At 36.9% G+C, this 25,678-nt stretch overlaps 1 protein-coding gene across 9 annotated transcripts in view; it reads left to right on the forward strand.

The window, feature by feature from the left end:
* Window positions 1-256: 256 nt before the first annotated feature.
* Window positions 257-25,678, forward strand: part of ERBIN (erbb2 interacting protein) — a 127,627-nt gene continuing 102,205 nt past the window's right edge. For all 9 annotated transcript variants that reach the window (XM_042987664.1, XM_042987668.1, XM_042987677.1 and 6 more), the window contains exon 1: window positions 257-752. The gene's annotated coding sequence lies outside the window, so the exon portion shown is untranslated. The remainder of the gene's footprint in view (window positions 753-25,678) is intronic.

Consider the following 25,678-nt stretch of genomic DNA (forward strand, 5'->3'; position numbering starts at 1 on the left):
GGAAAACGGGAGAGGGAGGAGAAGAGGGTTCGAGGGCAAGTAGAAAAGGCGGGGAGGGACGGACGGAAGAACGGACGGCCCGACAGACTGCCCGGGGAGGGGGCCGCCTTCGAGCTTGCCCGGCCCCTCGGCTCCGGCCCCGGGCGGCCGCGGCGGCGACGGCGGCGGCGCGGGCGAAGGGCGCGGCAGGCTCTATCGAGACAATAACCCCGCCGCCCGGCTCTGGGGGCGGCGGCGAGGAGGAGCTGGCGGCCTAGCGCGGCCGAGGCTCGCCCAGCGCCCCGGCGGCATCTTGGCCCCTGCCGGCCGGGTTCCGCCGCCGTCGGGTGTGCGGGGCGCGCCGGGCGCCCGGAGCCCGAGGCTCTCGGCTGAGGCCCCGTGCCCTCCCCCTCCCCGGCGCGCGCGGAGCTGGTTTTCCGGGTTCCCCTGGACCGAGCTGGATTCTGCTTCTGCGCCAAGGCAGGAAGTGAGTTTCGCACGGTAATTCCGGGCGGTGTCACGAGTGAAAAGTTTTTTTTCGGCGGAGATCCTAGTTGGGGCTGGGAAACTCCTGCATAACTCGAGACCAGGAAACCGGCGCGTTTCCCAACCCCCTCCAAAGCCACCTACTCGTCCTACTGCGGGAGGCCACTCCACATCCGCTCTCACCGGAGAGAGAAATTCGGCTGGATCCAAAGTGACTAATGAAGGGAAGGAAATCATGTCAGGCGAAGCCTTGAAAAAGCTGCCCTGAGACACTGCCCGACCGAAAGGTAATTTTCACGAAAAGCGTCTAAGAGTTAAAAAGCTCTTGGGCCGGGAAAGAGAGGATACTTTAGTGTTTCTCACTTCTTCCCAAGTTGCCCTAGATTAATCTTTTGTAGTGTCGGACTGGATAGTCTTTCAGGTGCTAAAGAGTAGAACTGATTTTTCCTCCTTTCTACCATCTGGTAGAAAGACTCTGGTTACTTTAGAAGAGATTGTAAGAATGTGGTGAGACGAAAAGTTTTGAGCAATCGGAAGAAAGAGTGCCTTTGTTCAGCACTAGGTCCAGAAGTTTTAGTTTCCTAGAACATACGCAATGTATAGTTTTTATTAAGTTGCTGAACCTGGCAACTTGTGTTTTGGAAAAAAGTTAGGTCTCTGCAGCGACGGATTTACTGTTGATGAGATGGCTGCCACATTTGTTTATCCTGCTACCGATTATTTGACTTCTGCGTTAATTATATATATAGTTGTTGTTGTTTTAGTTTCAGCCCTTAGAGATGTATTTGGTTGGATTTTGTAAACAAATGAACTTTGCTATTCTTTGTGTTTTTTTAGGTGGATAATGTATTTCTTCAGTAACTGGTTCCTTTCAGACACTTCCAGTCATATAATACTTGTTTGGTTAATTAATCGAAAGCAAGCGTCTGCTTAATTTTTCTTATAACTGACCTAAGTAGGAGTAGGGGAGAGTAGTTAAGTATTACGGATAGAGTTGTAATTAAAGAACAAAGTAGTTTGATCTGTTAGGGTTTCTCTGCAGTTAAGACCAGAACGTATAGAAAGGGAAGTAAAATGCTTAAAACGATTTTCATGAGAGTCATATTGATTGTAATAAACATCTGTCCTTTTTGAATAGTACAGTGTTTACATTTTGGTAGTGGCCCAAATGTTTTGGCCGGTTCTGCCTAATAAGTGATAGGTACCTACTCTGGGGGCAGGAATTAGTGAAGCATGGGAGACATTCCGCCAGTCAGTTACAAACACTTCTAAACCAATCGGTAGTCTTTATAGATAAAACGGAGTTTCTTCGCAACAAACACAATTGGCTTCTTTATTGGCGTTTTGTTAGGCTTAAATTTTGTTTTTCTCAGTACTTTTGTGGTAAAGGAGGTGTAATACTGTGCTTTTGAATAAATATTGAATACGTCTGGCATCCTGTTGGTAATTATATTTCAGCTATAAATTAATATCTAGTTTGCTCATGCTACCCCATGAAAAATAGTTGGCATTCTTTAGTTCAGAGAAAAGCTAGCTTTGGAGAGCAGGATCAAATAATTTCACAACTTGTTATTATGTTAAGTACATTTCAAAATGGGAGTCTTTTGACTATCTGTTAATATATATTGTGATTTTGTTCCCCCAGAGTGTAGTCTCTGGAGATCCTTTATAAAAATTGTTTGTTTGTTTTATTTATTTGTATTGGTAAGATTGTGAACCATCAGGTCATTCCTGTTAGGTCCAAGTAGCTTTATCAAGGAATTTAAAGTGTATAACTGATCTGCTTTATAATTTTGGAACGTAATGTTAGGCAAGGAGAGAGGTTATTCTTGGGCATCTGAAAGAGCAGAAGAAAATAGATGGCATTGAACTTCATTTTCCTTATATGGCTTATACTTGGCCTCAGAGCAACAGAGCCTTAATAGAGCAAGTCTTTTATAGAGAATTATCACTTTGTGAAGATGTTTCTCTGCATTAGTAAATTTTACAAGTGAAAAGTATAGTAGCACTTGGAAATGACTGCTTAAAACCCTGTTTTTAGATCAAGTTCTTGATTTTTTTTTTTTTGAGGGATCAGAAGTAAGTTTAGATACAGACAGCACACTTTAAAAATGTGAAATGTTCACCTTTATAGAACCTTTGATTCCTTTTGTCCTATAAAGGCAAAATTTACTTTGTGGTTTACTGAGAATTTTGTTAGTTTAGTCCCAAATTAACTTAATGAATTTTAAGCTTTATGCTATTGTCAAAGTGTACATATTTTCAAATCCTTGTTTAAAATGTGATCATGGTGTGAAAAGAGGTTAAAGAAAGATGATAATCAGTTAAAATATTTTCAAGTGACCTTTCATTTTGAGTATTCTTCTTAGCATTCTATGGGTTTTCTTAGATTAAATTGGCAAATCTAGAGTACTTCCAAAGGTTTTGTTTACATTGCCCAAGATACATATTTCATGTCACTCTTTATGGAAGGTACTTAGGAGTTTTCAATAGTGATAACCTTAATCCTTCAACTAATTAATTCAAATAGTATGAAGTCCATCTGCTATTTGAGGTGAAACTATTGCACGCTTGTATGAAAAGCTTACAGGGGTCCAAATATGGAAACCAAATTTTTATTGCATGCTATTTCTTAATGAAGTGATAACTGTAGTTAGAGAAATTATACATATATCATTAATAAATGTCTAAATTTACTTCTTTTAATTCAATAGTGATATTGAACTCTTTGTAGTAAATGATAAAGAAGCAATAATTTCAGAAAATTAGGTGCATATTTCAGTATTTATTTTAAATGTTTATAGGTAACATAATTTAGAGTCTAAGCTGTTTGGGTTTAGAATAGATTATGGCAGTGTTTACAAAGTATTTGGCTTTATGCAGAATTTTAGTGATGTTGGATAGCAAAGTAATTTTCTTTTTTGTGAGTGCTGTGTAGCCAGATTCTTTTTAAACATGCTTTGTTGCTTGCATTTTTCATTTTGACTCTTTCCATTGCCCATCTATTTCCCTGTTACGTGCTTTTCTTCTAAAGAGGTCTTTCTCTTTTCCTTTCCTGACAACATTAATTGTACTTGTGCTTTGCTGTTCAAAATAGATGATTCAGTTTTTGCATGTACAGTTTGCTCTTGCCATAGAAATGTGTACATGAATTATGCTCTATAATACATACTTTTGAATTTTGTAAGGAAATAAGCTCAGCACTTCTGATCCCCTGACTCCACATTTTTTGTTTCTTTCTTGGTGCCTTTCATCACTAACTCTTGACCCCATGCTACACTCATTGTTCAGATTTACCTTTAGCTTTCTGCTCAGTCTTATGTTTCCTAATTGTAAAAAAGCTGTTATTACACTTTCTTTTCTAATTTCTTTAGCTTCCTATTTTTCTGGTTCAGTTCTTTGACTTCCCCTATTTTTTCCATGTTCAGCTGTTGTTTTTTGATATGTTGTCCTTCTCCTGTTTTCTAAACTTGGAGTCCATACTCATCACCTAAGAAAACTGTTCACAATATAGTAGAAAAAAATTTATTCGGGGGCACCTGGGTAGATCTAGTTGCTTAAGCATCCTCTTGGTTTCTGCTCAGGTAATGATCTCAGGTTTAGTGAGTTCAGTTTCCGCCTCGGGCTCTGTGCTGACTGTGCAGAGCCTGCTTGGGATCCTCTCTCCTTCTCTCTGCCCCTCCCCTGCTTGTGTGCTCTTTCTTTCTCTCAAAATGAATTTAAAAACTTAAAAAAAAAAAAAAAGAAAAAATTTATATGCCCCATTTAATTATAAGTATCTCTTTTGCATTCCTATTCAGTTTACATGCCAGTGTTTTAACCTGATGCTCATTAATATATTTTGTTTTTATTTATGTTTACTGAACTCTTTTTTTGTTTGTTTTTTGAATACCCCTGGAGTTACCTGTTCAGATAACATCAGGTTAATGACTGTATTAAGACTCTGTACAAACCCCTATACCTTCTTGTTTGATTATGCTTTTGACCCCTTAAAACATACAAGCTTATATCTCTGTGTTTTTCTTCTCCGTTTTGTTCCTTTCCTTTCTGTCCTACCTCTCAAGTTAGATGTCTTTTCTGTCCTAAAATTTTGAAATTGCCTTCCTTTGTTTTTATGAAATAAGCACAGTGGAAATCTATCATCATTTAATTCTTGTCACTTTAAATTTTGTTCCAGGTACCATTGGTTGAAGCTTTATAAAGCTTGCAGGCTTTATAAATTATAGTATGTAAGACAATAGATTATCTAAAAATTAAGTTAGTAAACAACACTATCTAGAGATTATTCATGATTTTACATATATAGAATGTAGTATGAAAAAGTAGAAAATAAAAAGACAAGTAATCAAAGTAGGTGTGGTAATATTTGGGGACATCAATTCTAGGGACATCTTTATTCAGAGCCCATTTTTGGTACGTAGTGAATGGTTTGCTGGCTTTTTGCTATACTAGGAGTGAGAAAGGCAGCCTGTGAAATATGACCTTTGGTGTTATCCAGAGGAATATGAAAACGGAGAGAAGACTGAATAACTTAGGAAATAGGGTAGTCTCAGACAACTTGCTTTGGGACAGTGTGCTTTATACATTGCATTTGTCCTTTGGCAAATTCACTCTATTATAGCATAGTATAATTACAAATAATAGTAGTAGACCTAAGGCAACTGTTCCAAACTTTTTGTTCTTAGGATCCATTTATACTCTTACCAATTACTGAGAACTTCACTGAGCTTTGGTTTTTGTGGGTTATATTTATTTTATTTTCCATATTAGAAAATTTTAAATATCAGTTTGTTTAAAAACCATAAACCATTACTTGTTATGATGACATCAATTTAATAAAATAAAACTATTTTCCAAAACAAATCTTAAGCAAAAAGAGTGACACTGTTAAATATTTTTGTAAGTCTCTTAATGTCTGGTTAAGTAGAAAACAGCTTGATTCTCGTATCTACTTGTATATTCAATCTTATAATATGTTGTTTTGGTTGAGGTATATGAAGAAAATCCAGCATTATACAGTTATGTGGTTGGAAAAGGAAGGAGTATTTTCATAGCCTTTTTAGATATGGTGGATATTCCTTGATACCACACCAAAATTTCTTAAAGGATAGCTGCAGTGCCCATTCTAACAGTATATCACTGAATTTTCCATATCTTGTTATCTGAAAATCCTTTGGTTTATCTTGCACTTTGAGTGAATCTTTTACCTGCTTATGATTTTGTGACGTTGTTTGAGAAATACTGGTTCATTGAGTTATATGTGTTCCAAATGTTAATGCATTTTACTAGGTAGTAACAAACAAAAGAAAAAAATTGTTAATATCCCCACTAATTCCATCAAAAAAGTCTAGTATTGTGAAGCTGTCAAGTTCAGGGTGACAGGTAAACATTTTCCACATTTCTAAATTTTCACTTGGAAGTTTGAATATTAATCATTGGTAACAGATACTGTTAGTGTGTTTCCCTTGAAGTTGCAGGCTTAGTTGGTTTATTTTTGAGAAAATGTCTTTCAGATTCCTAAGTCTACAAGCATAGTTTTGTCATTTGTTCTTTTAGGTCAAAATGGTGTTTCATGAGAAAAAGGCTAATTTAGCTCATAATTTGAAGTAATTATATAAGTGCTTTTCCTCAACATTGCCATTCCTTCACATAAAATGTGACAAAGACATCTATTAAATAGTTGAGATTTAATAAAATTATTATTTAAAAAAAATTTTTTTTAACATTTATTTATTTTTGAGAGACAAAGAGAGACAGAGCATGAGCAGGTGAGGGGCAGAGAGAGAGGGAGACACAGAATCTGAAGCAGGCTCCAGGCTCCGAGCTGTCAGCACAGAGCCTGACACGGGTCTCAAACCCACAAACTGCAAGTCCATGACCTGAGCCAAAGTCAGACGTTCAACTGACTGAGCCACCAAGGCGCCCCAATAAAATCATTATTTTTAATGTTTATTTTTTGAGAGAGAGGGAGACAGAGTGTGAGTGGGGAAGAGGCAGAGAGAGAAAAGGAGACAAAGAATCTGAAGTAGGCTTCAGGCTCTGAACTGTAAGCACAGAGCCCAATGCTGGGCTCCAACTCTTGAACTGTGAGGTCATGATCTGAGCTGAAGTCGGGCACTTAACCTCTTGAGTCACCCAGGCTCCCCAAAATTATTTTTCTTAAAGTTTATTTACTTATTTTGAGAGAGAGAGAGGAGAGGGCCAGAGAGAGAGGGAGAGAGAGAGAATCCTAAGCAGGCTCCACACTGTCAGTACAGAGCTCAAGGTGAGGCTGCAACTCATGTACAGTAAGATCATGACCTGAGTGGATATAAAGAGTCTGTCGCTTAACTGACTGAGCCACCCAGGTGCTCTGTAAAATTATTTTTTACTGCTTTATTAAAGATATTAATTGAAAGTGGCACTTAAAAAGAATCTGGAAATTGACTATAGAGAACAAACTGATAATACTGGAGGGGAGGTGTGGGTTAAACAGATGGTGGGTATTAAAGACGGCACTTGGGATGAGCACTGGGTGTTATAAGTAATGAATCACTAAATTCCACACCTAAAACTAATATTTAAAAAAAATTTTTTTTAATGTTTATTTATTTTTGAGAGAGAGAGAGAGAAAGAGACAGAGCACGAGCAGGGGAGAGGGAGACAGAATCCGAAACAGGCTCCAGGCTCTGAGCTGTCAGCACAGAGCCTGACGTGGGGCTTGAACTCACAAACTGAGATCATGACCTGAGCCGAAGCCAGACGCTCAACCAACTGAGCCACCCAGGTGCCCCCTTAAAACTAATATTTTGCTGTATGTTAACTAGCTGGACTTTAAATAAAAACTTGGAAAAAAAAAAGAACTCTGGGAGTATGAAGTATTGCTTGTATAGCTTGATGCCAGTGCCTTTTCACTAAGGTGCTAGCAATTTTACCCACCATATTTTTGCACCATTGCTGTTGATATAATGGGAAAGGGCAAATGATGTTTCAGTATTATTATGAAAGTCGTTTTGATCTTGAAGACGTTTTGAAAGTGTCTTAGGACTTCCAAGGTCCGTGGAGCACACTTTGCACTTTGAAAACTTTAGGTGAATGTTGGGATTTATGGAGCTTTCATAACATCTTTTGAGAGAGAGAGAGAGAGAGAGAGAGAGAGAGAGAGAGAGAGAGAGTGTGTGTGTGTGTGTGTGTGTGTGTGTGTGTGTGTGTTTGTGTGCTGGTATTACATTCTGAAAGAATCCTGAGCCTTGATATTTTAGCTCATCAATTTGGTCTTCAGTTCTTTTCAATTACTTTATGTAGTGGGAAGAATAGAGATTCTGGGAACTCTTGCTTTTTCATAGGAGTTGATTTTTTCTTTGTAGTTTTGTTTTTGGTTTACTTGTAACCTGTTGAATCTCTGAGATAAAACTTTGTACGTGGTCTCTTTTTTTCCCCCTCTATTAACAGTATAGGAGATTTGATCTTTTTGTGCTTGGTATATCCATCCTGCTTCTGGTTTTTCCTAAAGTGTCAGAGTTTTCATTGTGGTTAAAGGTTTCTATTATGGTCCAGATTGCATGGTATTGGTCATTTCATGGTATTCTCCCAGCCCATGTAAATCCCTGTTATTCTGGCTTTGGTGTATTTATTTAGGTAATGGCTTTCTCCTTTAGGCTATGTGGGTAGCTTGTCCTCTTACACGTGTTTCCTGTCCCTCAGGGGGATAATATTCCACTGTTTTCACAATTATCCTGCCCAAGTGTCAGATCTCCCACAGTACAGAGAGCTTGCTGGAGGCCTTAACCATGCAGCTGTTCTTCTATGGTTTTATTACCTGGCTCACTGCCCAGGACACACTTCTGATCCTTCTTGGTAAGGAAACTTACTCTTTTTGGAGATCCCTCTTTATGCTTCTTTTGTGTATGTGGTTCCTCATATGTGTTGTGTTCTGTTGTAATCTCCCCACCCCCATTCATTTTGGATTCTTTACAAATTCCATTCTATGTTATTATCTGTAGATATACCCCTCCCTGATACTGCTATAGATTTTTTGTAATTTTTCTTTCATATTTAAAAGTTTGGAATAATGACAAATATACAGAAAAGTTGGAAACATAATACAAAGAACTTTTGTGTTCCTGAACTGTATGACAGTAAGTTGCCTACCCAGTAGATAGTCTATTACCCCCAAATACTTTAATGTTTATTTTTTTTTACAAATAGGGACATTATGCTATGTAACAACATTATAACTATCAAAATTAGGAAGTTAACAAAGAATGCGTTACTAACAGCTAAATCTCACCAGTGTCCCTCTGTCTTTTAAAGCAAACAGATCCACTTTAGAATCTTGGATTACATTTAGTTGTCACGTCTTTTAATTTCTTTTAATCCAGTTTCTGTGTTTACTTTCAAGGATTTGGCACTTTTGAAGATTATAGATCTAGTTATTTTGTAGAGTCTGTGATGTCTTTATGATTAGATCTTTGATCAGATTTTCATTAGATCCTTGATTAAATTTATATATTTATGATCAGATCTTTGGCAGGGTTACCATGGAAGTGATGCTGTATTCTTCTCCTTGCCTTTTATCAGGTGGTAGGCAATTTCAGTTTTCCTGTTATTGATGATAGTCATTGATTATGTGATTATAGTTGTAATTACCAGATACCTCCTATGTCAAGGTATCCTTTCCTCATTTGTAATTAATAAATATTTGGGGGGGGGTAGATACTTTGGAACTATGTAAACATTTTGTTTCTTATTTTTAACTTATTTATATCTATATGGATCATGGTTAGCTATTCCATTCTCTGGGTTATAATCCATTATCATTTATTTTGATACTCAAATTGTTCTTGATTTGTCTAGTGAGAACCCCTTCCAGCTGGTTTATTTTACTTTTTTCCTTGTTGTTAAACTTGCCTTCTTGAGTACTTCTTTGTATTTAGCATAATATGGTGTTCCAGAGTTACTGTTCAACTAGTGTCAGTTATTTTTAGGGGAAAATGGTACTTAGAAGCCAAGATCTTAGCAGTTCTTGTCTTCATTGCTCTTGGGGTGTTGCTGCCCTCAGGCCTTCTTTGTATATAAAGCTAGGGGATATTTTTTTCTTTTTTAAAGCTTATTTATTTATTTTGAGAGAGAGAGAGAGAGAGAGAGAGAGAGAGAGAGAGAGAGAGAGAGAGAGAGAAAGAATTCCAAGCAGGCTCTGCACTGTCAACGTGGAGCCTGATGCAGGCCTCGAACCCATGAACCGTGATATCATGACCTGAGTTGAAACCAAGAGTCGGATGCCCAGCCAACTGAGCCATGCAGGCGCTCCAGCTAAGGGATATTTTTATATGTACACACATATACATTCACATTTAGCATATATTTCTTTTTTTTTTTTTAAGTTTTATTTATTCATTTTGATAGAGAGGGTGTGAGCGAGGAAGGAGCAGAGAGAGGGAGAGGGAGAGCATCCCAAGCAGGCTCCGCACTCAGTACTGAGCCTGATATTGGGGCTCAGATTCATAAACGGTGAGATCATGACCTGAGGTGAAATCAAGATTTGCCTGCTTAACTGACTGAGCCACCCAGGTACCCCACGAGTATATTTCAATAAATGTAAAATGATTTCTTAACAATACATCCAATTCTGATGCAATGCAACAGGGTTCATTTCTTGTGTTTTCCCTTTCCATAGTTGAATTTATCTTTGACACCGAGAACTAGTTTTGTTTCTATACTTTTTTTGATGAGGGAGATGAAGTAAACATTTATTCACACAGACATTTCAGATAGAAGCTCTGTGGTCAAATTAATTTTCAAAGTATTTCTAAAGGGATAAAATTCTAAAGTGTAGTATTTGTTACAATACATTTAGATGAAATATTTCATTCCTTAGTAATCCCAGGTTACTATGTGAAAAGTGGCTGGAAAGAGTCAGTCCTTTTAGTGTTTACCCTGGTATGTCCTTGTGGAGGTAATGTTGGAGCTCACTTTTAGTAGAGTGCAGTGATTTTGATGTAACTGTGTTCCACATTGAGGTTGTATTGTTTGCATGGTTCCAAAGTTTGATGCATGGATCTATCTTCTTGTTAATGATGTCCTTGGAATTTTGAACCTTAGACTAAATCTAGAGTCTGGAGGGATAGGTAGGGATCAGATTGTTTTGTTTGTATTAGGACCAATGCAAGAAACCTGTAATTTCCTTGCCAAGGCTATCACTTAGCCTAGAGTAAGTTGGTTTGACTTCCCCATCCCTGGAGATTTTGAAGTGATTTAAGAAGTATACTAGGATATCTTTTTGTGACTGCAATTAAGATTTACTCTTAGTCTTCTAGGAAAAGATAAGGATCCTGGCAGCAGCACATAAATTCTTTGGATATCCTGTTAATCTCTGGGAACTTCAAAGATTTTGTTAATTATCCTGGGAGTAACTGCAGAATAACAGAAGCTGTGTATAGTAGACGCACTTTGATTTGTCAGAGATACTTGATATCAACATAGTGTCTTGTCTGCTCTTTTGAAAACCATCCCCAAGCCAGAAACCCTGGGAATTTTCTTCTTGACGTTAGTTACTGAAATCAGTACTACTTCTATCAGTTCTTTCCTTTAAGTATCTATAGAGTGAGATATTTTAAGGTAGGCTAGGAAGGCTGGTAAAGTACAAAGCAGTGAGAGGCTTTTGGTAGGCAAAGGGCTAAAAATTATGGTAAATTTTTTTCTGATAATAAAAATTCAAATACAGAACCATATAGCAAACCATAATCCCATCTTCTAGAGATACTCATATCAGTGTGTTATATGTTCTCTGAACACTTCTGTATGTATTCTACTGAGGCAGTGAGCATATATATATATGTGTGTATATATATATATATATATATATATATATGTATTTTTAAACATAAATGGGAGAATGTATTTCATTTATGTGGAGATATAGTACGCATATATATGTGTTAATTAGCATTAGGATTATTTCTGTGTTGTTATACATGACAGTACTGTACAGAGTATGTGTTCTCTGCGCATAAATGTTTGTACTTTTTTTAAAAAATTTTTTGGTAATGTTTATTTATTTTTGAGACAGAGAGAGATAGAGCAAGAATGGAGGAGGGTCAGAGAGAGAGGGAGACACAGAATCAGAAGCAGGCTCCAGGCTCTGAGCTGTCAGCCAAGAGCCCGACGCGGGGCTCGAACTCACGGACTGTGAGATCATGACCGGAGCCGAAGTCGGACGCTTAACCGACTGAGCCACCCAAGCGCCCCTAAATGTTTGTGCTTTTATATGATTTTTTTTTTTTCTGTTGGATAAATACCCAAATTGCATTTGCTATGTGTGTACTTAAAATTGATTGATAGAAGCAAATTCCTTCTGAAGATTTTGTATCAATTTATATTTCCACCAATAGTATGTAAGAGTACCTTTCTATTTTTTTTATATTAAGTATAATTTATTGTCAGATTCGTTTCCATACAACACCCAGTGCTCATCCCAACAGGTACCCTCCTCAGTACCCATCACCCACTTTCCCCTCTCTCCCACCCCCCATCAACCCTCAGTTTGTTCTCTGTATTTAAGTCTCTTATGGTTTGCCTCCCTCTCTGTAACTCCCCCCCCCCCCCCCATGTTTCTCTGTTAAGTTTCTCAGGATCCACATATGAGTGAAAACATATGGTAACTGTCTTTCTCTGCCTGACTTGTTTCATTTAGCATAATACCCTCCAGTTCCATTCACGTTGCTGCAAATGGCATGATTTCATTCTTTCTCATTGCCAAATAGTATTCCATTGTATATATAAACCACAATTTCTTTATCCATTCATCAGTTGATGGACGTTTAGGCTCTTTGCATAATTTGGCTATTGTTGAGACTGCTGCTATAAACATTGGGGTACAAGTGCCCCTCTGCATCAGTACTCCTGTATCCCTTGGGTAAATTCCTAGCAGTGCTATTGCTGGGTCATAGGGTAGGTCTATTTTTAATTTTTTGAGGAACCTCCACACTTCTCCAGAGCAGCTGCACCAGTTTGCATTTCCACCAACAGTGCAAGAGGGTTCCCGTTTCTCCACATCCTCTCCAGCCTCTATAGTCTCCTGATTTGTTCATTTTAGCCTAAGAATACCTTTCTAAGTCCATTCTTGAACAAATTGGATATTAGCTATCTTAAAATACTTGTGCAAATCTGAAACCGGTAATAAGAACACAGGCTTTGGAGTCAGATTGCCTAGTTTTAAATGTACTACTTACTAATTGTGATGTTGGCAAGTTCAGTATAAGAATTCTTTTAGGAATATTGCATTTTTGTGTGCCTTTTGTGTTTCACGTGGATTTAGTTGGTTTGTTGCTTATATGCTTTAGTTATGGTGTTTGCCATATAGAAGTTTAAATTTCAGTGTAATCAAATTAGTCAATATTTATTTTGGGGTTTAATGATATTTTTGGAAAGGATGTGTGCCAAGATTATAAATATAATAACCTAAGTTTTGGCTTAATGAGTGAAATAATCATTTGGATTTATTCTTAACCATGTTTTTATCTAGTTATATCACCATTTGTTGGGTAAATCATCTTTTTAACTAAAGTTCTATCTTTATCAATAGTAAATTTCCACATATACTTATGTCAAGATTTTCTTTTTGTTGTCTTTTTTGTTATAATACACTGTTGTCTTGATTTTTTTTCTTCATTTTAGTATGCTTGATACCTGAAGGTGTTTTATCACAGTACTTTAAAATGAATTTTCCAGGTGCACTTGAATCTTTTTTACTAATTTCTAAATACTTGTTGGTGTGTTGATTGAAAGTACTTTAAATTCATAGATTAATTTAGGAAGTACAGTAACTTGTTTTGCGAGCATAATTCGTTCTGGAAACATGGCTGTAATCCAGAGCACTTGTATGTCAAAGCAAATGTCAAAAATCATTGGCTCAGTTGTGATCAAGTGACATTACTCATATTACAAGACATCACTCATTTATCAAGTTAAAATTTGATTTTAGCCTGCTCGTCTTTGGTACGCCTTGCGGAATACTCACAGAGCAAGTTACTCGCGATCCGAGGTTTTCCTGGAATTGATACCTCAGAAGTAGCATATCTCTTTATAGGAACGTGTAAATTTTCCATTTATTTAATAGTTTATGCTCTTCACTGGCGATTATGATTTTCTTTCTTGTTCCATCCATGTTTTTTTTATTAGTAATATGTATTTCTTGTAATTATTAAAGAAGGTGTATATTTTTGCTGTGTTTATTTTCATAAACTTAAGGAAGAGTGAGAGCTGTTGCTGTTATGAATGGAGCTGTTTTATCAATTGTATTCTTATCTGGATATCTAAATGAAGGAGATTGATTTTTTTTTTCATATGTTATTACCTACTGTATTATCCTGAAGACTTTAAAAGAAATTGCTAATAGATTTTTAGTTGATGTACTTGGATCTTCCAGGTATATAATTATAGGTGTAATAGTAATAGTACTTTTTATTTTTTTTTATTTTTTATTTTTTTAAACATTTATTTATTTTTGAGACAGAGAGAGACAGAGCATGAACAGGGGAGGGGCAGAGAGAGAGGGAGACACAGAATCTGAAACAGGCTCCAGGCTCTGAGCGGTCAGCACAGAGCCCGACGCGGGGCTCGAACTCACAGACCGTGAGATCATGACCTGAGCCGAAGTCGGACGCTTAACCCACCAAGCCACCCAGGCGCCCCAGTACTTTTTATTTTTAATGTAATTATAAATATATTACTTAAATTGTATATTCTCATATTTTTATTTAATGTGTATACTAACAAGTAATTAATAGCCATCTATTTAACTACAAAATTCCTTTTTAAAAAAAGTTTTTATTTAAATTCTAGTTAACATACAGTGTAGTATTAGTTTCAGGTGTACAATGGGTGAGTCAACATTTCTATACATCACCCTGGGGTCATCACAGAAGTGCACTCCTTAATCCTTGTCACCTCTTTCACCCATCTCCCCACCCACCTTCCTTCTGGTGACTATCAGTTTGTTCTCTGTTAACTACACAATTCTTCCCTCAGTTTCCTTCCATTGTTTGAGACCATCCTCCAACATTAGGGTAACATTTAATCTTCAGTAATGGGATAGGGAATTTTTATTGCTGAACAGGAGCTTGTATTTAATCATACTGTATTTGTTTTATTAACATTGTTTGGCTGTGGGATTGGGAGGGAGAAAAACATAATCTGCTAAACTGAGTGTGATTGGTTAGAGAAGTAAAAATCCTTGGGTTGATTTAAGTAGAAGTTGGTGCCTTCTACTACTATTCGGCCCCTTAATTGCCTCTTGAATGTATTTTTATTAATACTAGAATGGCTTCTTGAACCTTCTTTTGTGTTTTTTAAGAGGTTTAGAAGTGAATTTTAATTCTTTTCCTTTTTTTTTTTTTTTTTTTTTAGAGAGGAGAAAGAACATGGAAAGAAGGATAGAGGTGGGGCAGCAAGAAGAAGGGAGGAAGGGGGGAGGATATCATAAGCAGGCTTCGTGCTCAGTGTGGATCCCACAACCCTGGGATCATGACCTGAGCAGAATTCAAGAGTCAGACACTCAACCAACTGAGCCATCCAGGTGTCCCCAATCTTCTTGTTTCTTAACTGCTTTTTGATTTGTCTCTGAAAAAAATAATACCAAACATTTTCCTTGAACTCTTAGTACTTAGTTTGATGCTCAGTAGTAATTATGTATATCATTAAATGACAGTTATTTTGGTCTTTTGATTATAATAGTAAATTCTCTACTTAGAGTAGTTTATACACACTAAATGTTGTTGTCACTTTACATGTTTCACTGGCCTGCACCTTATCCTTCCTTGTAATATAATTAATAGATAATTTGGTGTGAATGAAAGATATGTTCCCCAGAATGCTGATATTTTTCTTATATTCAATGGCTTTTGTCACTGAAAGTGACAAATTTAGAAAACAGTCTAGTTTCCATAACTATCCTACTTTTTTTTTTTTAATGTTTATTTTTGAGAGAGGGAGAGAAACAAGATTGTGGGCCGAGGAGGGGCAGAGAGAGAGGGGGACACAGAATCGGAAGCAGGCTCCAGGCTCTGAGCTGTCATCACAGAGCCAGATGTGGGGCTTGAACCCAAGACCTGTGAGGTTATGACCTGAGCCAAAGTAATACACTCAACCACTCAACCGAGTGAGCCACCCAGGTGCCCCTACGTTTGTTTTTTGTTTTTTGTTTTTTGTTTTTTTTAACTTAACAGAAGAGGAAACTATTGACCCAGATGGGGAAGTGAAATCCTAGAGGTCATTTAGTTTGTTAGTGATATAAATGAGGTTAGAAAAATAAATCCAGATTTCCTGATTATATTGGTTTTTCCTTTACACAAATACTTTCTTAGGAATTTTCTGAAGTATACATTTTCTGTAGAATAGCACTTTGTTTTGTGCCACATGTTTGTTTTTTGCCTTTTAATTTTCATTCTTCCCCAGCTTTATTGAATTACTGACATAAAACCTTGTGTAAGTGTATGGTATACAGTGTGTTGATCTAATAAATGTATATTGCAGTATGATTGCCTCCCCTGTTAGCTAACATCTTCATCACATCTAAGTACATAATTACTTTTTCTCTTAGCAACTTTCAATTTTATAACATAGTGTTGTTAACTATAATCAGTCACAATGCTGTGCATTAGATCCCCAGAACTATAGTTTTTTGTTGTTTTTTTTTTTTTCTCCTCAGAACTATACTTCTAGGGGTACCTGGGTGGCTTAGTCAGTTAAGTGTCTGACTCTTGATCTCATCTCAGGTCATGATGTCAGGGTCATGAGTTTAAGACCCATGTTGGGTTCTGCACTGGGCATGGAGCCTACTTAAAAAAAAAAAAAAGAACCATACTTGTAACTGGAAGCTAGAATAGCAATAGTTCCCAAATATTTTTAATAGATATCATAGAAAACCAAGCTATGAATTCACATAAATGATGAAACCTTGAACTAATACACCCTTTTTCCCCTATCTTTGGCAGATGCCAGTTTGTTATAGATGATCATTTTCAAATTTAGAAATAACTGGAATACAACTCAGTTTACAAAAAATAAGTAAACATCTATATTTGAGCCAAGGAGATCCATGGAAAGGTTTATGATAATCCAGTATGTAACTGAAGGAAAGGTGCAAAATAGTAAATAAAAATCACATGCATTTCTACCTCTGTGGGATAATCACTATTAATATTTTGTTCGTTTATTTCTAGTCTTTTCTTGAGCTTGTGTATTTGTGCATGAGATGATACGCTTTTTGTTTAAAAGAAACAAAAACTGTTCCTAACTTTGTGCTCTTTTTATTACAAGCAACTTTGTTTTATGTTTGATGAAATTTTATATATTTGACATTCCCATCCATTTTTTTCATAGCATGGTATTTAACACACAATGAATATATTCTTGGTGTCTATTAATTTATATGTAGTTATCATACTGAGAATGGTATTTACTTTAAAAAGACAAGACAAATGCTAGTTTACTTTTTCTCCACTTTTTAAACTACTATTTTCTGCCATGCATCGGATACATAGTATTATTGGGCACTTTCTTCAGAGTAGTGTTTAATTCTTTGAACTATGTATGAAGTAAAGAGGTTTCACTGTACCCATTTACAGAGCACAGTTTCTTCCTGTACTACAGTGTCTCACCTGTCAAGTCTACTTCCCATGTCAGAGCAGGGACTTGAGACAGATATGTGGAGGACCATATGGCATCTAAAACAACATTTAAGCACCTAACTTGTGCTAAGAACTGTCCTAGGCTCAGGGGAGAAGACAAGGAACAAATAAATATATTGTCTTCCTTAATTATATTCCTAGTCTGTAAATAGCCCTACCTTTATTTTGATAAATAAAGAAACTGAGGTACATAGGGATTTTTTGGCCAGGATCCATTGTTCTTTTCAGTGTCTTTACTTAAGCATTTAGTTTGCTATGTAACTTTCTAGCATTTTTTGTTTGATCGGTGATTGTTTTATTTTAAGTAATCTTTTTACCCAATGTGGGGCTCGATCTCAACCCCAAAATCAGAAGACGCATAATTTACTGACTGAGCCAGCCAGATACCCCAATTGGAGATCTTTTCAGCTAACAAATACAAGGTCCGTCTTTTTTATGGTTTTTCCTTTTTTTTTTTTTTTTTTTTTAATTTATTTTTGAGAGAGAGAGAGAGAGAGACAGTATGATCAGGGGAAGGACAGAGAGAGAGGGAGACACAGAATCTGAAGCAGGTTCCAAACTCCAAACTGTCAGCACAGAGCCCTATGTGGGGTTCAAACCCACGAACCATGAGATCATGGCCCTAGCCGAAATTGGACGCTTAACCAACTGAGCCACTCAGGCACCCCCTTGTGTGTTCAATTTGACTGTTATGTTTAATAGTCCTTCTTAAATATAAGATTTGAGGTAGCTTTTAATACGATGTGAATGTTATAATTTTTAGAAAATCATGGAAACCATGGAAAGAAATAAGTAAATTAATAGTTTTAAAGTAATATAGTATGATTAGTCTGATAGACCAGATGTGGCTGTGCTTCCTGGGAGCCAAGGTTCTCATTACCCTAAATAAAGAAATGTATCACAAGTTCTCCAGAGGAGACAAAAGATTTTCCTGGCAATTCTAAATGATTTCTGAAATCTGAATTCCCTTATGTAAGAGCTGTTGAGTAACAAATGGGCAATATTGTTGGTGACAGTTAAGTAGCTCATATTCTATGGCTCTCAGGCTCTTTTTCATAATTTATTTTATTTTATTTTTTTTAATTTTTAAAAGTTTATTTTTGAGAGTGCAAGAGAACCTGCTCATGCGCAAGGAAGAGAGGGGCAGAGGGGCACAGAAGTTCTGAAGAGGGCTCTGTACTGACAGCAGTGGCCCTGACATGGGGCTCGAACTCATGAACCATGAGATAATGACCTGAGCCAAAGTCAGACGCTCAAATCAACTGAGTTACCCAGTCGCCCCTGATATATTTCATTAATTTTTTTAAATAATTTTTTTAATAAAGAGAAGGGTATAACATATAAAAAGCTCAGTGAAGATGGCTTATATATAAGGATAGGCTGATGTAATTCAAAATAATTTTTTTTTCTACTTTAACTTAATCTAAGGGTAAAATAAACATGGATACCCCTCCACTTATCATTGTTCTAATTTGGACTTTTGCTAGCTGGATAGCAGATTATTTCAGGATTTTGTTTTCTAATGAAGGAATAGCATATCAATTCAATTTCACTTATTGGTGCACCGGAAATCAGTTGAGGAAGTGGTATGTTTATTTTCATATTATGAAAGTTGAGAAGTATTTATGTCTGAAAGAAGGCTATTCCTTCTCTACAAAGTGTTCTTGGCCATTATAAAGGAGGCACGTTTAAATCTGCTCCTGGCACGTAATGTAGATGCTTTACTGAGACCACTAAAACACCAAAGAATATGATACAGATGATTTTAGCTTAAGAGGTTTTCAGTTTTTCCATTAGTATAACCAGTCACATGTTTGCTATTAAAAAATGCTCATAGTCCCAGGAAATGTCAGATTTTGAGCTGCATGGTGTGCCAATTTGCTTGACTGAGTTGGCTTTGAAAAGAAAAACTTGGGGCGCCTGGGTGGCTCAGTCGGTTAGGCGTCCGACTTCAGCTCAGGTCATGACCTCACAGTTTGTGGGTTTGAGCCCCGCTTTGGGCTCTGTGCTGACAGCTGTGTGTCTCCCTCTCTCTCTGCCCCTCCCCCACTTGCACTCTGTCTCTCTCTCAAAAACAAATAAAACATTGAAAAAATGTAAAAAATGAATAAGTAGAAAGAAAAAAAAGAGAGAGAGAGAAAGAAAGAAAAAAAGAAAAAGAGAAAAACTGTTAGAGGCGCCTGGGTGGCTCAGTTGGTTAAGCGTCCGACTGTGGTTTAGGTCTTGATCTCGTGGTTCGTGAATTCAGGGCCCCATGTCAGGCTCTGTGCTGACAGTTCAGGGGCTCCATCTGAGGACCGCAAGATCATGACCTGAGCCAGTTATCAAGAATTGGATGCTTAACCAACTGAGCAACCCAGGTACCCCATAGAGTGAGGTATTATTTAACACTGAATGATTGCATGTTGTAATATGAATGTCACTGACAGAAATTGTAATTTTTCCAGTTAAAGTATAGCCATTCCTTTTTCCATAAGAAGTATCAGGACTAGCTGTCCTTTTTTAAAATAGACTTGATTTTCCAGACGAATTTTAGGTTCACAGCAAAATGGAGCATAAGGATACAGAGATTTTCCCATATACCCCTTGTCCCCATACATGCACAGTGTCTCTCATTACCAGCATTTGCCACCAGAGTAGTTACATTAATTACAGTTGATGAACCTACAGTGACATACAATTATCACCCAAAGTTGATGGTTTATTTTAGGGTTCATTCTAGGTGTCTTACATTCTGTGAATTTGAACAAATGTATGATGACATGCCCATCATTAGAGTATCAGACTGGACAGTTCCATTGCCCTAAAAATCCTCTCTATTTCTGTCTCATCATCCACCTCCCACCTTCAACCCCTGGAAAGCTCAAAAGTTTTGCTTTTTTCAGTATATCATATAGTTGTACTTTTGTATATATGTATATATAGGCTTTTCAGAATGACTTTTTTTACTTTGCAATATGCATTTACAATTCTTCCGTGACTTTTCATGGCTTGATAGCATTTCTTCTTAACTCAGAATAATCCATTTAATGAATGCACCAGTTTATTTATCCATTTACCTATTGAAGTAGGTCTTCGTCGCTTCCAAGTAATGACCGTTAGGAATAATGCTGCTATAGACATCTGTGTGCAGGTTTTTCTTTGGTCCTGTTTTCACCTCCTTTGGGCAAATACCAAGGAGCACAACTGCTGGATCATGTGTAAGAGTATGTTTAGTTTTGTAAAAAAACCTCCAAACTGTCTGCCAAAGTGTCTGTACAGTTTTGCGTTCCCACCAGCACCGAATGAGTTTCACATCCTTGGTAGCTTTTGGTGTTGTCAGCCTTCCGGATTTTGGCCACTCTAATAGTTTGCAGTGGTATGTCATTGTTTTAATTTGTGTTACCCTGATAACTTATGACATGGAGCACCTTTTCTAATGCTTATTGGCCATCTGTATTTCTTCTTTAGTGAGGTAAGTATTAAGATCTTTGACCTATTTTTAAATTGGATTGGTTTTCTTATTGAGTTTTCAGAGTTCTTTGTGTATGTTGGGTAACAGTTCTTTATTAGATGTGTCTTTGCAAATCTTCTCATTCTGTGGACATGGTCTTTTGCAGAGTAGAAGTTTATGATTTTCATGAAGTCTTACTTATCAATTATTTCTTTCATGAATCTTGCTTTTTCTTTTTTTATTTATTTTGAGAGAGAGTGTGAGAGTGAGAGAGCAGGGGGAAGTCAGAGAGAGGGAGAGACAAAGGGTTCACACATCAGTGCAAAGCCTGACACTGAGCTTGAACTCATGAACCGTGAGATCATGACCTGAGCCGAGATCCAGAGTTGGATGTTTAACTCTCTGAGCCACCCAGGCGCCCCTCATGAATCTTGCTTTTGGTATTACATCTAAAAAATCCTTACCATAAACAGAGTCCTTAAAGTTTTGTGCTGCCTTATCTTCTAGGAATTTTATTGTTTGTGTTTTACATTTAGGCCTATGATTCTTTTTTTAAAAATTTTTTTACATTTATTTATTTTTGATAGGCAGAGAGAGAGCACAAATGGGGGAGGGGCAGAGAGAGAGGGAGACACAGAATCCAAAGCAGGCTGCAGGCTGTCAGCACAGAGCCCGACGCAGGGCTTGAACTCACAAACTGCGAGATTGTGACCAGAGCCGAAGTTGGACGCTTCACTGACTGAGCCACCCAGGCGCCCCTAGGCCTATGATTCTTTTTTTTTTTTTAATGTTTTTATTTATTTTTGAGACACAGATAGACAGAGCATGAGTGGAGGAGGGATAGAGAGAGGGAGAGTAGAGAATTTGAAGCAGGGTCTAGGCTCCATGCTATCAGCACAGAGCCTGACACTGGGCTTGAACTTACAAATCATGAGATCACGACCTGAGCCGAAATTGGACACTTAACCAACTGAGCCACCCAGGCACCCCTAGGCCTATGATTCATTTTGAGATAATTTTTGTGATGGATGATACAAGGTCTATGTCTAGATTCATTTTTTTGCTTTTGGTTTCCAGTTGTTCTGGCACCATTTGTTGGAAAGAATGTGTTTGCTCCATTCACTTGTTTTTAGGGCTGTATTTTTAAAATTGCACAAAGATATTTTATGGATTTGTGTTTGCTTTTTCTCAGAGAAAGAGTCATTATGAATTGATAAGTTATTCTAAAGGTGTCAGTGATGTCATTTTTTCCTATCATCTATTTTGACATAAACAGGATATTTGAATTGAAATTTTAGAATGGTTTCTACCCATAGGACATGCATGCTATTTTATTAAAGAAGACTCCCAAGTCCATATGCATATAGGTGTTTTTTCAACAGGAACATTAAAAGTGTAATTTATTATCATGTCAGTCCTTGGCATTTGTGGACCTTCATTGTCCTTTCAATGACTGAATCATTGATGTCATGTAATACTCTTTTACTTGGAGTCTATTTTAAGTAATCTCTCCATCCAGCATGGGGCTTGAACTCATGACTCTGATATCAAGAGTCTCATGCTTTACCTACTAAGCCAGCCTGGTGCCCCTATACTTAAGAGTTGCAAAACTTGCCTCTTACTTGTCGATTGACCTCTGTTTATATTTAAATATGAAATATCTAATTTGGAGGGGTCTCAGAGTTCATTGTATGTGAATGAACTGGGCATAAAACACTGGCACTTCTTAACTGCTCTAGCAATAATATTTTTTTGCTTCCTTTTCCACAGAGAATTTTAAAGAAATTTATTATTTGGGGAACCTGGGTGCCTCAGTCAGTTAAGCATCTGACTTTTTTTTTTTTTTTTAATTTTTTTAATGTTTATTTCTGAGAGAGAGAGAGAGAGAGACAGAGACAGATAGACAGACCTTGAGCAGTGGAGGGGCAGAGAGAGAGGGAGACACAGAATCTGAAGCAGGTTCCAGGCTCCAAGCTATCAGCAGGGATCCTGATGTGAGGCTCGAACCCACAAACTATGAGATCGTGACCTGAGCCTAAGTCACACACTTAACCGACTGAACCACCCAGGTGCCCCTACCATCTGACTCTTGATTTTGCCTGAGGTCATGACCTCACAGTTCATGAGATCAAGCCCATGTCAGGCTCTGTGCTGACAGTGTAGATGGAGCTTGCTTGGGATTCTCTCTCCCTCTTTGTTTCTGCCCCCCTCCCTGCTTGCACACTCTCCCGAAATTAATAAACTTAAAAAAATTGTTACTTAACAGAACTTTCAGAAGTAATGTTTGAAAAATCAAGGCTGTTTTCCACACATTATAAATTAGATAAGTCCAGGAGGACATAAGCATATGCGGGAAATTTCTACACAGAGTGTGTATAGTGAGTAAAGACATGGGACTATGGAGCCAGCAGGGCTGAGCTCAAGGACTGTTTATGACCACGTTCTTAATACAACCTAGTTAAGCAACATTGGTTCCTCATCTGAGAAATGGGGATAAAATTAGAACCTCCTTTACAGGATTATTCTGAGAAATAAATGAGATTACACATATAAGCATTTAACAGAATACCTGGCACTGAATAGCTATCGCTAAATGCCCATTTTTCTTGTTATTTTCTATCATCAAGTAGTGGGACTTAATCCCTAAACTTTAATTTAAATTCTGACTTGTAAACATAGATATTTCTCATAACCTTAGAAATAACAGTAGTTAGAAATTTTCAGTTTCACTTTGGTTAAATGGAATAGTTTATAAAAGTTGGCAATACAGCAAGATAATGTTGTAAATTGTACATTCTCTACAATAGTGATTACTTGCTAACCTTTGGGATTCCTTCAAAGCCTAAACATCATTCTCCTACAAAATAACAACAAAGGAAATAGTTTTCGGGCATCCAGACATCATCTTAATAAAATGTTTATTTTTTGCTTTCTAGCAAATTCTTAATGGTTGCCCTTTAGTGTTTTTTTTTTTTTAATGTTTATTTATTTATTTTGAGAGGGAGCGAGAGAGAGCGTGAGCACGTGTGTGCGCGAACGCTGGGGAGGGGCAGAGAGAGATTGGGAGTTGGAGAATCCCAAGCAGGGTCTGCATTGTCAGAGCAGAGCCTGATGCAGCTTTGAACTTAAAAACCGTGAGATCATGACCTGAGCCAAAATCGAGAGTCAGATGCTTAACTGATGGAGCCACCCAGGCACCCTAGTCTTACTTTCTAAATTGAATTTGTCTTGTATCCCCTATTATGTTTCTAAGCCCTTTGTGGTTGGAAAACTACATATTATCCTCACAATACCTTTGTAGTAAGGCATTCAGTAAATAGGGAACTAAATGATGTGGTTAAAAAAAGAAGAAAAAGCAGTGTTTGAGTAATAGAGTGTAAAATTTTCCTTTTATTCTTTTCTATAGGTATGATGCTATTTTACTTAAAAAAAAAAATAGGTAAATCTTTAGGGGTGCCTGGCTGGCTCAGTAGGAAGAGCATAGGACTCTTGACCTCAGGGTTGTGAGTTCAGTCCCCATGTTGGGTGTAGTGATTACTTAAATAAATAAAAATTTTAAAGTACTAGATGAGCCTTTAGCCCTAAGGCATGTTTGGGATGATTTAATAGAGTTGCAGATCTTACAACCACAATATTAATCTGAATCCTAACAATTTTGTCAGGTGGTGGTATTTTTAAGTTTTACTGATAAGTGTTAATAGTTAATAATTAAGCTGTAAAAATTTTCTGTAACAAGTGTTGAGAGTGATCTGGTTTTCTGTCGTTGAAAGGTTTGTGATGTTTATAATCCTACCCAAACTAAGTTAACCCCAAAGCAAACACAGCTTTACAGAAAAATGGGGGTCTAAATTGGCCTCTTGTTTTTGTTTTGCTGATTGTTACTTTTTGCTGTTCTTTGCTTGTGGTTTCTTGCCTTGAACCCAGGAAAAAATATGAGGAAATTCCCCTTAGGAAGTTAGGGCCTTGTCTTCATCATTTGAATTTGCATTTTAATAGAAGTTGGTTTTAGAGGGTCCAGAATGTATAACTAAGGGTGGAATTTCAAGCATTGTGGCATTCATGATCAGGATTCTCAAATAAGGTCATGTTTTTCAACAGGTTTAGTTTAGTTTCTAGGGCAGTGTACACACTGCATAAAAACAAATTTTATTTATAGACCTTTTCATTTAAAATACCACATAGAGAACCAAAGAAGTAATTAGTATGTTGAAGTGGCAGGTGGAATGAGGAGTCTGTGGTAAGGTCAAAGATCTATCTGAGCAAAGGATTTAATTCGATAGTAAAATTATACAAAGCTAAGTTGGGATTAGATTATGGAATTTTGGGTGTAAGTAATTTTTCTTAAATTTTTAAAAGGAGAAGGGAGGTGGTAAATAATCTTAAGGAAAAAGTCAGGTGCTACTGAAATCAGTTTGGAATCTGTTGCATTAGTATGTAATAATGGCATTAACTGGTGTCATTTTTTTATAAGATATTTTTCTATTGAATTATAAGTCATACAGTAAAATTCACCTGCTTAAAGTGTAATTCAGTAGTTCTTAGTATATATTATTATAATATATTATTACATTCTTCATATATTTATAAGGCTCTGTAACCATCATCACTATCTAATTCCAAAACATCTCATCACCCTAAAAAACCCTGTACCCATTAGTAATTGTTCTTGTTGCCTGCTAGCCCTAGACCCTGGCAACCATTAATCTTTCTGTTTGTATGAATTTGTCTATTCAGGACGTTTCATAAAAATGGAATCATACTATATGTGGCCTTTTGTGTTTGGATTTTTTACTATAGCATAATGTTTCCAAAGTTCATCCATGTTCTATCTTTATCAGTAGTTAATCTCTTTTGAAAGCTGAATAATACTCCATTGTGTGGATAGACAACATTTTGTTTATCCATTCATTAGTTGATGAGTATTCAATTGTTTCCATTTATTGGCCACTATGGATAATGCTGCAATGAACTTTATAGGTTTTTTTGCCAGTGCATGTTTTCACTTCTCTTGGTTATATGCCTGTGAATTGAATTGATGGGTCATATGGTAACTATGTTTAACTTTTTGGAGGAACTGCCAAACTTTTTTTCCAAAGTGACAGTACCAATTTAC

The sequence above is a fragment of the Panthera tigris genome, chromosome A1, assembly GCF_018350195.1.
Source record: "Panthera tigris isolate Pti1 chromosome A1, P.tigris_Pti1_mat1.1, whole genome shotgun sequence".
NCBI classification, from domain to species: Eukaryota; Metazoa; Chordata; class Mammalia; order Carnivora; family Felidae; genus Panthera; species Panthera tigris.